General features: G+C 38.4%; 1 pseudogene; it reads right to left on the bottom strand.

Annotated features, from left to right (window-relative positions):
• Window positions 1-6712, bottom strand: part of LOC118893871 — a 231231-nt pseudogene extending 224519 nt beyond the window's left edge.
• Between the last annotated feature and the right edge of the window lie 7003 nt (window positions 6713-13715).

The raw sequence follows: 13715 nt of genomic DNA, 5'->3' as shown, positions 1-13715 counted from the left end.
TTCTTTTTCTTTGATCATTTTTTCTTTTTTAAAGACTCTGGGATAGGTGTCTTATAAAATGTTCCACAATTTGAATTGATGTGATTGCTTTTTCATTATTACATTCAGGTTAAACATTTTCACAAGAATATTACATAGGTAAAGTTGTGTCATATCACTCTATCACATTAAGAGGAGCATGGTATCAGTTGGTCCCATTACTGATGGCAAACATTTTGGTCATTTGATCACCATTATTTAAGATGGTGTTCCCAAACCCTCCTTTATAAAGGTCAGTGTTCTCCTTTGTAATTAATCCACAATATGTGAGGTAATACTTTAAGACTATATGATTATCTTGTTCTCCAAGATTTATACCTATAGTTTTAGCACCTATTGATGACCTTTGCCTTCATCAGTTATTACATTGGCAGGTGCAGCATTTCTAATTTTATCCCTTTAATCTTTATTAGCTGGCATTCTAATATAAAGAAGAGCTCTGCCTTTCCTGATGTGCTTTGAGTACTTTCGATCTCCTTTGTTCTGAATATTATACTCTTTGCATTGCAGCCTTAGATTGCAGTAAATTATTTTTCACCATCAGGTCACACGGTTCACTCATTCAAAGAACAAACTGTAGTTCCATTTGAACATGTAGAGTTTTAAATCATTCATCATATATTAGAGCATTAGAGTGTAAGAATTAATTAGATATATTCATATAATTCATAGGAGATATTGCTATTTCTTTAGCATCCTGACTTAATTAGTTTTCATGTTTTCAAAGCTCTCTGTTGACTTAATGTATTTTTCTGGCCTCTTACTTCCTACTGGAGGTTTATCTACCTTCTGTCATTGTACTGCAGATATGTGGCTAGCAATAAAAATGATCACATAATATTTATGAAAATGATTGTAATTCTACCCATAGCTACAAAGTCATCTGCCAATGATTTTCTCCACATCAGTACTATATGTTAACATGTTAGGACATAAATGTTTTTATTACATGTTAAAATTAAATGAGAATTATAAACACTAAGTATAGGAATCATACAACACAATATTGCAACTTAATACTTCTCTGCAGAAAACCCTTGAGATACAGATACTGTTAATATTTAAGCATATTAATTACTCAGAAAATGGTCTAAACGGTTTGAAATTAGGATCATCTGGTCCACCTTTTTTTTTTTTTCCAGAGAATATGACACAGACTAGAGAAACTAAAAATCATTTCTTTTCAAGGACATTGGTATTTTTTTGTTTTGGCTTGGTTCATAAAATCACAGGAATTCCTGAATTGGTGTTTCTCTCATGAGTGCCATTTACAGAAGAAACAGATGGGACTTTTCTTCCCATAAAGACTGTATGTGGCTGCAGGAGTTAAACATATTTCTCAACTGCAATCTGGCACTGCTTTTTAATTTCTCAAATTGAAAAAAACATAAGGCAAAAATTATGAGCCATTTCTCTTGTTATTATACTGATTACACAGATTCATCATGAACAAGTCAGATGCTAATTTGTGCATAAAGCATATTCCTTTTGACAGGAAAATATACATAAGTTGTGGTTGAAAAAAGACAAGGATAGTGTTAAAACCATTTTTCGATTTATGTGGAAAGTTTCCAGTGAAAGACATGATCTCCTGCTTTATCACATCAACAATAATTCCTAGATACAGAATGTCAGTAAAGACATCCAAACAAATCTCTTTCCATGGAGTCCGGTGGCTTGGCAATTGGGAATTTTTGAATCAGTGGTGAACCCAAGCAAATCAAGGAAGGTGACTGTGATGGAGAGAAAACAATGAGGTCACCTGTGCCCCAATTTCTTGCACCATTTCTTCTACAGAAATTCCAATGTGACCTTCAGCAATTCCCTTAACATATTTTGGTTTCTGCTTTCCTATTTCTAAATTCAAGATATTTGGGTCACATGCTGGCTGTTTACCTTTTAGCTATAAAACTTGATATATGGATTCTATTTTTCAAGCTATGTAGAATGAGTTTGTGATCTAAAGTTGAACTGATATAAATTTAGAGTCAAATAACCCCCATGACAGGTGGATTTTCCCCAAATCCCATTATGACCTAGAAAATTTGGTATTAAAAGCAACTTCCCTCCTGATAATCTTATAAGTACTTAAGTGCCAGAAATTCAAGACCTAGTCAGTGGAACAAGAATGATATCTGCCAAGAATGATGGCAAAGCAGAGTTTTAGAAGAGTGGAAGATTAAAGCTTAAAGCTGGGAGAATGTCTGTGGTGATGGATGAACTTCTATTTAACCTGTAATAAAAATCATACTTTTCTTTCAATGCCTAGTCAAAAAGCTACTTACCCCATAACACCTTCCCAATTGCCCCTCCCCCATGCTCTTTTCCATTCTGTTTCCCTACCACTTTGTTCTTTGTCCCTTTGATGTGGTCTTCTATTAAAATTATCTACATATTAATTCCTCCCACTGTTTTGTAAATTTCTTGAGCCTTCAGACACTTCTCTTTCATTTTTGTGTTCATTCTTCTGTTCTCTTCTCTCAATATTCTCCCACCCCTACTCCCAGACCACATTGTCTAAATATTGAGTAGAACCTACTCAATATTTCTTTCTCAAATTTAACATTATTTCAATTGACAGATGTGAATATATATGTCAGAGCATCAAAATCATTGAATTTCAACAGTTTCTTGATTCATTATGACTGTAGACAGTTAAGTACCCATCAATCTCTGGCAGACAAATGTTAAGATTTACCTGACTGAGCTTGCCGAAGTCAGGGACCATGTCTTGTCCAGCTTTGCGCTGCCAGCACTGGTCACGGCATCTGGCACCGAGCATGTGCTCTCTTAAGGCTTACTGAATGGAAAAATCCTGACCTATGAGCTAGGTTAGGATTAGATGGGGAGCTGTGTAGAGAAAACAAAAGATTAGTTTTTTCTTGGATGAATTCAAAAGAGACTTCCAAGAAAATAAATAAGGGATTGCAGCTCTCTATGAACCATATTATCTGCAATATTTTCAGAGTGACTAGTCTTTAACTAACTACAGTTGACCCCAGAGCAACTCCGGGTGGGGAGGTGGTTAGGGGCGCTGACCCCTGCACAGTCCAAAATCCACATGTAAGTTCACTGTCTGCCCTCCCTATGTGGGGGTCCGGATCCGTGGACTCAACCAATCAGGATCATGTAGTACTGCAGCATGTATTTATTGAACAAAACCTGTGTATAAGTAGACCTCCACAGTTCAAACCTGTATTGTTTAAGAGTCAACTGTAGTCTCATTTCAACAATAAACAACTTTTTGTGAAAATGACTCTACTACCCAAAGCAATCTACAGATTCAATGCAATCCTTATCAAACTACCACTGGCATTTTTCACAGAACTAGAACAAAAAATTTCACAATTTGTATGGAAACACAAAAGACCCCGCATAGCCAAAGCAATCTTTAGAACGAAAAATGGAGCTGGAGGAATCAGGCTCTCTGACTTCAGACTATATTACAAAGCTACAGTAATCAAGACAGCTTGGTACTGGCACAAAAACAGAAACATAGATCAATGGAACAGGATAGAAAGCCCAGAGATAAACCCACGCACATATGGTTACCTTATCTTTGATAAAGGAGGCAAGCACATACAGTGGAGAAAAGACAGCCTCTTCAATAAGTGGTGCTGGGAAAACTGGACAGCTACATGTAAAAGTATGAAATTAGAACACTCCCTAACACCATACACAAAAATAAACTCAAAATGGATTAAAGACCTAAATGGAAGGCCAGACACTATCAAACTCTTAGAGGAAAACATAGGCAGAACATTCTAGGACATAAATCACAGCAAGATCCTTTTTGACCCACCTCCTAGAGAAATGGAAATAAAAACACAAATAAACAAATGGGACCTAATGAAACTTAAAAGCTTTTGCACAGCAAAGGAAACCATAAACGAGACCAAAAGACAACCCTCAGAATGGGAGAAAATATTTGCGAATGAAGCAACTGACAAAGGATTAATCTCCAAGATTTACAAGCAGCTCATGCAGCTCAATAACAAAAAAACGAACAACCCAATCCAAAAATGGGCAGAAGTCCTAAACAGACATTTCTCCAAAGAAGACATACAGATTGCCAACAGACACATGAAAGAATGCTCAACATCATTAATCATTAGAGAAATGCAAATCAAAACTACAATGAGATATCATTTCACACCGGTCAGAATGGCCATCATCAAAAAATCTAGAAACAATAAATGCTGGAGAGGGTGTGGAGAAAAGGGAACCCGCTTGCACTGTTGGTTGGAATGTAAGTTGATACAGCCACTATGGAGGACAGTATGGAGGTTCCTTAAAAAACTAAAAATAGAACTACCATACGACCCAGCAATCCCACTACTGGGCATATACCCTGAGAAAACCATAATTCAAAAAGAGTCATGTAGCACAATGTTCATTGCAGCTCTATTTACAATAGCCAGGACATGGAAGCAACCTAAGTGTCCATCATCGGATGAATGGATAAAGAAGATGTGGCACATATATACAATGGAATATTACTCAGCCATAAAAAGAAATGAAATGGAGGTATTTGTGGTGAGGTGGATGGAGTTAGAGTCTGTCATACAGAGTAAAGTAAGTCAGAAAGAGAAAAACAAATACAGTATGCTAACACATATATATGGGACCTAAGGAAAAAAAAAAAGGTCATGAAGAACCTAGTGGCAAGATGGGAATAAAGACACAGACCTACTAGAGAATGGACTTGAGGATATGGGGAGGGGGAGGGGTAAGATGTGACAAAGTGAGAGAGTGGCATGGACATATATACACTACCAAATGTAAAATAGATAGCTAGTGGAAAGCAGCCGCATAGCACAGGGAGATCAGCTCGGTGCTTTGTGACCACCTAGAGGGGTGGGATAGGGAGGGTGGGAGGGAGGGATATGTAAGAGGGAAGAGATATGGGAACATATGTATATGTATAACTGATTCACTTTGTTATAAAGCAGAAACTAACACACCATTGTAAAGCAATTATACTCCAATAAAGATGTTAAAAAAACACAATAAACAACTTTTTAATAAACTGTGTGAGACAGTGAGATACAAAAGGAATCTTATTAACATTCTAGATTGAATCATCTAAGGTTTTTATCTCATTTTCTTCTTCTTCTTTTTTTTTTTTAAATACCCCCAAAGCAGCACTTACTTACCCAATGAATTCCAAAACATTTAATTTAGAAGTCTGGCATTTCATAATCACCGATTTTGATTGACATGAGCTAACACATAGGACGACAGCCGAAGAGTTAGAAAACATAAATCCATGATTCTTAAACAATAGTAACAAAAAAATTAAAAAGTTACAGATATCAAAACTTTAGATGCATCGCACTGAAAAGAAGGCTTGTGCGCCTCATAATTTAAAGAGGCAAAACAAGGCGCTACTGAAACCTCACGTTAAACAGCTTATTATTAAGCTGACGGAAAGGAGCAAGTGGTCTCTCCATCTCAGCTTCCCTTAACAGTTTTCCAACAGCTGAAGAAAGAGGTGGGAGGGGTGAATTCATTTATGCATGCACAGATTTACTGCTTTAATAAAACACTATCAGCTTGTTTTAAATGAACTGTTTAAACACCGACTGCAGCCTGTGTCGGCTAATCCTTCGTTCTAACCTCCCCATTGCTTTCACCTGCATTTCACTTAGCTCCGCAAGCAGAGTAAAATGCCTCCTTCAGAACGCACCTGTCTGCACAACCGGAAAAGGAAGCTCCCGTGGGCTCACAGCAAACCGTCAGTCCCGCAAGGCCCATGAATTTGTCCGGAACTGCTTCCGGGAGAGCGGAGAGCAGATCTGAGTGGATCCGAGTAGCTGTGCTGCCATACAGACAGGTTTAGCACTAGCTACGGAGTGACTATAGCGAGGAAGGGGCGGTGGTGCTGGGGTGGGGGTAGGCGTCGGGCCGAGGCACCCGCGTGGCCCTTCTCCGGCTTCCTCGTCCTGCTGGTCGCTCCTCCGGAGGGTGAGGTTGTCTCACAGCAGATGCATGATGAGCGTGCAGTCCTTATAGGAATCCCCGTTTAGTGTGTCCAGCTCGCCCGTGGCATCTTCGGAGGCTTGTCTGGCTAAGAGGCAGGGCTCCTCGGGCGCTCTCTGGGTCTCACAGTAGAACACGGAGAAGCTGAGGGCCGGGCCCAGCCGCATGGGGTGCGTGGGCTTTATGTGCTCTTTGCTGATTTCGAAGGCTTCCTCGTGGCGGCCTCTGGAGCTTCGACCACACTGTTTTTCTTCTCGCCGGAAGCTGCCTCTGCCAGGTAGCAGTAGTAGTCGCCTTTCATCTTCAGGTAGAGGACCTTTGCTCTCACACTGGAAATCAGTGCAGTTCTTGATGAGGAACTTGTCCAGCAGAGCCGGCACGACGCTGCACACCGTTTCCAGCTCCTTCTCCATCTACGCCTGGTAAGCCTTAACCTTCTTTCTTCTCATGGTTCGGCCATGGTTCTCTGCTCGATGCTAATGATAACCCTCCAGGAAGACCGCTGGGCACCGACCACGTTCTTGTAGGCCTGAGAGAGGAGGTTTCGGTCTTCACTGGGGAGAGGTTCGTTGAGCTCGGTCACCGCCTTCATGGCGGAGGCCCTGTCGTCGCAGCGCTCCGCATGCTCGGCCAGCCGCGCCCGCTGCAGCAGCTGCTCGCAGTCCCGGTTACCGCTAAGGTCCCGCCTCACTTAGCGCCCCGCTCCGCTCGCTCGCTCGCTCGCGCGCGCGCTCCGGGTCGCCGCGGAGGCTGCCGCCGCGCACGCGCACGCGCACTGGCTCACCGGCGGCCCAGGCAGCAGGCGGCCGGCAGCGCCGCTCGTCGTCTCGCTGGCTTGCCCCGCGCGCTGTGTTACCTTCTTTTCAGATTTGTCTGGAGTGTTGAAAAAAGTTTATAGTTCCTTTTTCCTCCTTTCTAACATGTGATTGAGATTTTTTTATCCACTTCATGATCTGATAAAAGTACTTTAGAAGTTTCTTTCAGTAAATATTTTCCAGTTTATAGCATTCATCCTTGAGTTCCCTCTAGATACCAACAAAGCAAGTAAAGAAGTAGACTTGCTTCTCTTCTCACTGCAGGAAGGTAGATAACCGATAATCCCAAGTTGCCTCAATAAAATGTGAACAAACCTCTGTCTCTGGTGTTAAGACTTAAGAGTAAGGTCCGTAGTAATAAATGTTGATTATTGTGTTTTCCTGCCAATCCTCCTGTTCGAAGGCCATGTGCACGTGGGATGTTTTATCTGCTCAGCAGAGTTTTCGCCAGGCTCCTCCTTTTCCATAAAATGGATAGTATCTGTACTATTCACTTCAATAATGACTGAAACGTGTCTAGATTGCATAGCCCTGATGGTTTGCTCTCATGGAGTTTCTTTTTGGTGCTATGTTCTCATAAAAGTATTATCAAACCTACCTCTATATTTGCTATAGGAATCTTGTTTGAGGATATTGTCCATCCCAATGTTCATTGCCTTCCCTATGAAGTTCCACATGAAAACGTTTTTTTTAGAAAATTTTCTGCTAATTGCTAGTGAAATTTTGCTTCTCCCAAAGAACAGGTATTTTCCCTCATAAACAATGAGTGTTATCTGCAACACTAGCTCCAGTTATTAAAGCATCAGTAAATGTATAACTTCAGTTAACAAGATGTCAGGAGACAGTTTGGTTTAAGAGTGATTATTCAGCAACTCAATGATATTCACAGCAATCACAAATTCCTGTTTTTTCCAGCTATGCACCTTCAGTGTCAAGCTTGTCAGGCTAGCCTATGTCATGGTTGTTAGATGGTTGCAGTAGCATTAGGAGTGAAATCCTCAAACAGTAACATCCAGAAGAATAGCATATGCCAAACTTTCTCAGAGTTTTCTAGCTAATTTCAAAGAAACATCTCCAGAGGACCCCCAGTTATCTCCTACCGTTGCATTGGCCAGAACCACGTTAGGTGCCCAACCAGAACAAATACTAGCAGCACAACTGTTGCAGAGGAGATGAGATGACCATGGCTGGCTTACATTAATCAGAATTTACCCCCAATCTACATAGCTACCTTAAGAAAAGAGTTTTTTTTTTTTCTAAATAAGGAAGAGAGAGGAAGAGATCTTGAGTAGGAACCAACAGTGTCTATTAGAAACACTTAGAGGGGGTCATTTTCCTTTTAAAATAGAAAACTTAGAATTAACTTTGTAAGCCATGCATGTATTATCATGGCCCTTCTACTTTATGGCTCTGCTGCTTTTATCTCTTAGTCTTGCTATCAATTAAACTTTGTTTTCTACTGCTCATGATTTTTGTATACTTTTTTTGACATATATTTCTGATGTTCTGGACTTCACATGTTTTTCAAAATGATGTATAATATATGAAAACGAGAGCTAATGTTTCAGATACAAACTAGGGAATAGAAGGTGATTAGGTAACTGTTCTGGATTTGAATATACAGGATTCATTGACATTCCAGCAGAATCGTTAGAAAGTGATTTTGGGCTAAGCCTTTAAAAACATGGCTGTAGTAATCGACTTCCCAAGCATGGTAACACTGAATATTCTCATATAATTAACATCTCTGATTTACAGACAAGCAGTGGTGGCACTTTTTGTTACAGGTAGAATTTAATTAGCCAAGACAAATAAATTAGTTTTCACACTTCTATCAGGATAGTGGAATTGCAGAGGCTGGTCTGGAAATTTCAGGCCATTGAAGATGCCATTTGACCTCTCAAGGAAATTAACTTTTCCAGCTGCCATTCTGAAAAGTTCTAATTAAGCCATATGGGTATTATTAACTTAGTTATTACAATGGATGTCATGTAGGCAACTTTCTTGGAATTCTGGAAAATCCTCCAAATGACTTTTTCTTAATGTACAGGTGAGATGGAAGGCATCTTAGGATGGTACACGTCAATGGGACCATAGAGAGAGAAGATTCATAGAAGATTTATAGATTTAATCATATAAACCTCCAAAGATTCACTTTATTCTTTCCATATGGGGACCCAATTTGTATTACATTTCCTTTTGTACAAGAGTCTTATATAATAAAGAATGCATGAAGCATTTGAAAAAAATTAGCCTCTGTGGTAATGGGAAATATTGCAGAGAAGAGACAAATGTTGGAAAGGCAAATGTGGACTCATTTTATGGGGAAGTAAATAAATAATGGGAAGGCTTATGTAAGAGTGATGGTTAGTAGTAATCTTCAGGGAAATGGTTCAATTAAATAATATATAGGACAAAAAGTATTGGAAGAGGATTTGTAGGTAGAGATATAATTAATTATAGGGTTATGCAAACTTGGGAACACTTTGTGTGATTGGTTGCTTAAACTAAAACATATTGCACTAGTACAATTACTTAAACAGAAAGTAGGAAGTATGTGTTGGAATCAGCAAGAACCCTGGAGGCACAAATGTAATAAAGAGGAGGAGAAAGTTTGATATTCTTGCAGGCAGAAAAGAGAGAAAGGAAACGAAGGGCTGGTGTCTTCAGGGAGAACAGTTAAATGTATGTGATTATAATGTGTGATAGTTAATAAGTTATTCCTATGTGATAGGTAATGTATGTCTTCTCAATCTCCCCATGAAATAATTGATAAAAAGCTGACATTTCTCACTAATGCTTTGTGGGATGGCTTGTATTTCAGGAATGTAACAAAGGCTGAGTTCTGTTCTCAGGTTAGTTCAATTGAATCTTGGAAGGACAGCCACTTATGTTCCATCAGTTGCATTTTGTTCTGTAAGTGGATTTATTTCATGTTTATTTGTTTCAATTTTGGAAGGAGATACTCCTTTTTATCTTTCTCCATTGCAGAGGTCTAGAATTATCTTGGGCTCTGCTGTGTTCCCCCATCTCACCACAGAGCCAACACTTCTTCAGAAAGGGCCTCCTGTTTTTGGCCTGGGAGTAAATTACTCGGGTATGTGACATTATGGGGAATGATGTGAGGTAGCAGGGCACAACTGGTTCAGTATTTCTGTAATCTTTGAATTAATTACTTTGATTATTTGCCTTTGGACAGCTCCTGCTCTTGGATGACTTCCTATGGAATACTGGGGAACTTCTCTTGAGTTTTGCTCAAGATTGTTGGAATGCATGGCTTTTACCTTTGTAGCAGTCCTCTCTGCCTGTTTTGGGTTGTGTGTATGTGTGTGTGTGTGTGTGTGTGTGTGTGTGTGTATGTATGTGTTTTAAACATTCACTCTCTCTCTTATTGCATTCCAATTTCCAGAAATCTCACAAAAATTTTGCCCTTCAAGGTAATCTCTCCTTTTTTTTCTAGCTAATGTCTATTTTTATTTCAGTTAGATTTTGGAAGGAAACAGAACCATGTGTGATTAATCAAGTCAGCCATCTTTAACAATAGTCACAGGTGTATATTCTTGACACTTTAAAATGTTTTTTGTTCAGTGTGTACATTGGGCCCATCCAGTGAACTGGTATCCATTTTCTTTTCTTAATTGGTTAACAATATTAAAATTGATTCAGTTGTTCATACATCATGCTTTCCTGCTCAGGGGAAAACATCTTTTTGGCCCAGGAAAGCTCTTCCTGGAATTGACCTGAAGTATACCAATTTTTATATAACCCAACTCATGTAATTCCTGCTTTGGCTTTAGACTTTAGCTTAAAGGGGCATTTGATTTAGTAAACAGCAGTTGATCAACTTTTGTGGTTATTGACCTAGGGCATTGCATCTGAATGTGAAAACCATCATAAGTAAAAGGAAGATTGATGGAATATGAGCTTGTGCTGTACTTCCTGCTTGCTGCTACTATTTTATTCTTCTTTTAGAGCTAAAATATTAAAGTTTGTCTTACAGATGAGTATTGCTAAATGCATATTCAAGCTAATAAAGAATTATCAAACACACAGTGAGAAATCAATTTTCAAAGTGGTAGAGTCAAAGCAGGCCAAGTATCATGGAAAAGTCTTGAGCATGAATGAAAAGACCTGTGTACAAATCTTGACACTGTCACTTTTCATATTTTTTTTTAACAAGAGAGTTACCTGTGCTCCTGCCTTCCTCCCAGTTTCCTCCTCTGTAGACTAGGAATAATATCATCTTCTCATTGTTTTTGAGAGAAATTAAAGCATCCCTAGTATTTAATAAATGCTCAGTAAATGTAACTTAAATCTGTTATTGCTATTTTTACATTCCATCCTCCTTTGCTTTCTTTTCTCCTGTTTCTCTCCTCTCCTCTGGCCCTAGTTATCACGTATGTATTGGGATTCCTACAGTCTTACACACTTCTTCTGTCGCTCTTGTTCTTGCATTCAGCCCTATTCATCTTTTTCTTGATTTATTGATAATCAATCTTAAAGTGAACATTTTATTCCTTTGTGCTTTTTACCCTTTTCTGCCTAAAACCCCCAAACTGTATTTTTGGTTCTCTAACATCTCCTCCAACATCTGCCACAAGGCTGGGCTGGAAATGCTGGCTAACAGAGCATGCTGGATGGCAGGGTTTTTGCATTTATTTCTGTCTTTCAGGCAGGTCATCAAATAACGGGTCAACCAGTCAATTAGTAAAATAAAATAATTATGAAACATAGGAAATGTAGAAGTGTTATAAATTCTACTAAAAAAGATAATCATAAAATCATATTATTTAAAAAGAAATATATTGTTAGTGTTTTCACTTTTTATATTTATCATATAAAATTTTAAAATAATTTATAGATGTAAGCCAGCATTTCTTTAAATGTTTACTCCAAGACTCTGTTTTGTCATTAATAATGTCAAAATGGGATTAATGATAACAAATGAGAGTAATAATAAAGTAACAGATTTGAAGTTCAAATTTTATACATTGCACTCCTCCTGGCAAGGTGCAGACACTCCTTGAAGCTCAGCCTAAGCAAACGCTACTTCCTTCCCACTTACCTCTCCCTTTTGTTCACACACATGTGCGCGCGCACACACACACACACACACATACACACTCAGGTGCAAAAATTTGAAATTTTTATGTAATACCTATGTTATGCACACAAAAGTTTAATCAGAAAGTAATAGCTGAGACAAAATTGAGTTATAACACTCACATTGTCACCCAATAGGATCAAGAAAAATTCACCTAAGACATGCTACACAAGTATTTTTGATTGTCTCTCTTCCTATCTTCCCTCAGTATTTCAGGGGAATGGACAACAAATATTAAGTTATTGCCCTCCTTAAACATAGTCATCATTGTCAGCTATGCAAGAAGATTCATCAACAAGAAGTAAAGGCATTACATTTCACTATAGAAGAGATAAGAGATGTTCAAAATTCCCATTCTGTTTTCCACCTGTCTATTGTGGGTAGAGAAACACAGAATTGAAAGAAGGTTTACAAAGAGAACAAACTTATGTATACCAACAGGGAAGAGGGAGGTGGGATGAATTGGGAGATGAGGATTGACATATATACACTACTATGTATAAAATAGATAACTAATGAGAACCTACTGTATAGCACAGGGAACTCTCCTCAATGCTCTGTGGTGACCTAAATGGGAAGGAAATCTAAAAAAGAGGGGATATATGTATACATATAGCTGATTCACTTTGCTGTACAGTAGAAACTAACACAACATTGTAAAGCAACTATACTCCAATAAAAATTAAAAAATAAAATAAATTTTTAAAAATTAAGAAAAAAATGAAGATTTACAAGAACACAGTTTGGAAAAAAAAAAAAGGAATAATTTCTACTTGTCATAGACCTATAAGTCAAATATTGTTTAAACTCCAAAACATCTCTGCAGGATTCACATATAATGATTTTCTGGTAGACTCCTGGAAAAAATCTCTGACATTTGGTCTGTAAGATGAGTCTCTATCTTGGATATAGTTGAGTGAGTAACTGCTACCAATTGGTTGGCAGCTGAGTTTGAGTTTCTGAAAAACACTTAAGTTGATTGACATATTTATAAACTAGAGATTTTCGTTTGAGCAAAAATGGTTTTAAAAAACACAATAAAGCAAAATTTTGGCTTCAAAGTTAGTCTAATCATTGTCAACGATTTAAAAAAAAGAGGGAGAAAGCAAAATGTAAGAAGATTTACAGCTGAAGGATGTATGTGTTCTGCTATGACTATAGTTCTGTAGGTTGCATTTGCACATTGATATTAAATGTTTTAAGACCTAAAACAATACTATGCATATAGTAGATATTTATGTGCCTTTGGAATGTACTGAGCCCCTTTCCTATATTTGGTGAATTTCTTACATTATGAATCCCACTTCCTAAGATAAAGGCCATAAACTTGCTTTTCAGGCTCCCTTGCAGCTAAGGTACAGGTATGTGACCTTGATTCTGCCAGTCACCCATTAACATATGAGGTCTCTGATTGGTAGAGTGTGGTGTGAAGAAGGCAGTGCAAGGGGGATTCAATTCTGATGTTGAGTTTGGTGGCAAGGAGACACTCAGTTTCAGAAATAGCAACAGCACGTGGCCTAGCTTCCAGCACCTGATGTTGGAAAGACAAGGTACAGAGCCTGTGCCCAGAATGCAGGCCTGGTGTCTTCTGGCGCCAATCTGTCCTGCTCCTAGTTATATAGCCTTTAAACCTGATTCTTCAGAAGTCTGTGAACTGTCTGATCCCCTCTATCAAATTTCTTTTCTACTTAAATGGTCCAGAACGGTTTCTGTTGTTTACACATCACACCTTCAATTAGTACAGTACATAAAACAATGGTACTACTATTGCTACT

This window comes from Balaenoptera musculus, chromosome 4 (genome assembly GCF_009873245.2).
Source record: "Balaenoptera musculus isolate JJ_BM4_2016_0621 chromosome 4, mBalMus1.pri.v3, whole genome shotgun sequence".
In the NCBI taxonomy this organism is placed as follows: domain Eukaryota; kingdom Metazoa; phylum Chordata; class Mammalia; order Artiodactyla; family Balaenopteridae; genus Balaenoptera; species Balaenoptera musculus.
Note: the sequence above shows the minus strand (reverse complement) of the source record. Positions and strands in the feature narration are given on the sequence as shown.